Below are 2,863 nucleotides of genomic sequence, written 5' to 3' on the forward strand. Positions count from 1 at the left end.
GGTCCCACTTTCCCTGTGGAGATATAAACAATACCCTCCCCTTGGGTGGATTAGTGCCCCATGCCCCCACTACCTTTTTCTTCCTTATATTCATCCTTTTGTTTTCCTTTCCCCCCCTCCTCCACCATGGTCTACCATGTGCATGCCTGGTTTTGGTCTGGTCTCTACCATACTACACAGTCTTTGCCTCAAAAATGTTTGTATACAGTAGCTTTTTCCCCTATGCCACTTTTGCTTTTTAAAAAATTTTTTTATTCTTACCTCAGCGGGCTTATGTTGTACTTAAAAAAAAACTACAGGTATCAGCCTCCTACCACCTCCCCCTCCCTGATTGCTTAATCAAAAGAGTTAACAGAAAATTCACCTTTGAATATCCCCATATTTCTTATTCATAAAATCAAAACATGACTGAGTGATTATAAAAGGAGAAAAAGTAAAACTTAAGCACATATGGGTGTTTTTAGGTATGTATTATTTAGTTTGTTTCAAACTAGAAACCATCTTTAGGCACAAGGATTTATAATTCACCGTAGTCCAAGTTACATGGGACATAGAAAAAACATTCAGATGTATTGAAAATGACATGCTGTGTGGGTTTTTGGTTAAGACCAACAACAGCAAATTAGAATAATAAATTCTATCTTGACAAAGAGTTTAGATAATTTTCAGATACATGAATACTTACCTGGCAGGGGAGATACCATGAGCACGAAGGTGGTTTTCCCAGGGCGAGGCTTATCCATTACACTCCGGATGTGCTGACCCTTGCGATTTCCCCAAATGTGGGAAACTCGACTGCATAATTTGTGGTAGTGGGGGACTGCGATCATGCTCTCCCCTGTTATTAAAAAAAAGAAAAGAAAAAAAAGTTCAGATACATGATCTCTGTATTAGCATTATCTGCATGGACTGCGTTTAGAAGAAACACATCATTAGAAAGATCTAGTATCTTTATTTTTAAAGTTATATGTTTTATTCCTGAATTACGAAGTAACATTGGTCAAAGATACAAAATGTTCTTCATTCTCAGAGTCCTACTGCTATTGTCATTGGAAACAGCTCTTTAAACGATTCTTACTAGATTTTAGATTGACCAATAAGCCCCAAAACTATTGTGCCCTCCACTTGCATTGCTGGTGGAACTTTCAGCAAACTATCCTCGTCAGGCTTCTTTCAAGGTGTTTGATGTGGTTTTCTTCCACTGTATCCCTGGGGAATAAATATCAGCCTATGAAATCAGTAAGGTTAATATAGAAAGGAAAGAAACACAGGATAAATAAAACACTATTTAAAAGTCAAACAAAACTTTAATAACGTGTTATATAGTCATGACACTTAAAGCAACCTGGTACAATGGTATATATGAATAGCAGTGGATTAGAATTGATAACCTAGATATACAACCAGGTACGTATAGACAACCTAATCTTTGATAAAGGACTAAAACACATTAAGTGGAGAGGAGATATCCTTTTCAACAAATGATGTTGGAAAAATTGGATTTCCACCTGCAAAAGAATGGAATAAAGTCCATACCTCATGCCACATACAAAAATGAACGCATGATAAATCCAATACCTACATATAAACCCTAGATCATACAGCCAGACAATAAAAATGTAGGGACAAATTTGAGGGCAGTTATACAAGATATAAACACACTATGGCCATAATAAAAATATTCACATTATAGAAGACAAAATAAAGAACTGGGAGCTACTAAAAATACATTAATGCACATCAAAAGCCTTCATCTATAAATCCCTGAGGACCAATAATGAGAGTAGCCATACCAGGAGGGGAAGGGGATGGTGGAGTAGAAAGGGGGAATCGAACACAATGATCTACATATAATCCTCTCCCTGGGGGTCGGACAACAGAAAAGTGGGTGAAGGGAGACATCTGGCAGTTTAAGATATGACAAAACAAGAATAACCTATAAATTATCAAGGGTTCGTGAGGGAGGGACAGTGAAAGAGAGGAAAATGAGATGATAACAAGGGCTCAAGTAGAAAGAAATGTTTTGAGAATGATGATGGCAACAAATGTACAAATGTGCTTCACACAATGATGTATAGATTGGGATAAGAGTTGTACGAGCCCACAATAATATGACTAAAAAAACCAAAACAACTTCACAAAGAACACTAGGATACAGTTAATTCACACTTCCTAACTTGTGTATGTCTGCATGAATGCCTGATTCCAAGTCTCACTCTCTATTATTTCATTCTAGTCCATTAGGCTAAATAACCGCTTCTTGACTTTTTATAATAAAGCTTACATTTTAAATATATTTAAGAATGAAATCTAAGAGAATCATAGAATAATTAATGCTTTTGGTATTGTTCTTTGACAGGTGTGGCTTTGACGGGTGACCAGCTATTCCTCACCTCTCTTGACTTTCATTATAACTAAGAATTTCCCCTGTGTGACTGATTTTTAGTGGAATTTTCTCAAAGAACAGGTCCAGTCAATCCCGAAGGATCTAGGTTGCTGACTCCTACATTTGAGTGACTCATGGTCTCAAGTCTAGCATTTCCACATAAAAGAGCTTGTTCCCCTTTAATACAGAAAAGAGAGACTTCTACTCACATTGGTAGAGTCATGGTGAACTACAACCCAGAAAAGCAGGGAATAGACTTCCAGCAAGATGGCGATGGTGTAACACATACCAGAGGGACTCCACAGGGAAATTCAACACTGTTGGAATGCAGGAGGAATATCATAAAGATAAGTAGGCACAGACCGATGGGGTTTTGAGGGGCTGGGGGCTTTTGGCTTACCTCAGTGGAGGTCGCTGGGGCTTCACCTTGGTCCCGCCACTGTCTCTGCTGGAGCCGGGACCATGTGGAGCCTGTAG

The 2,863-nt window shown here is 38.3% G+C and overlaps 1 non-coding gene across 1 annotated transcript; it reads left to right on the forward strand.

Annotated features, from left to right (window-relative positions):
- The first annotated feature begins 677 nt into the window (after positions 1-677).
- On the forward strand, positions 678-841 carry LOC142428472 (U1 spliceosomal RNA). The gene has a single exon (XR_012780368.1). It is a non-coding gene; the product is annotated as a U1 spliceosomal RNA (small nuclear RNA).
- Positions 842-2,863: the final 2,022 nt, after the last annotated feature.

This window comes from Tenrec ecaudatus, chromosome 15 (assembly GCF_050624435.1).
Source record: "Tenrec ecaudatus isolate mTenEca1 chromosome 15, mTenEca1.hap1, whole genome shotgun sequence".
NCBI classification, from domain to species: Eukaryota; Metazoa; Chordata; class Mammalia; order Afrosoricida; family Tenrecidae; genus Tenrec; species Tenrec ecaudatus.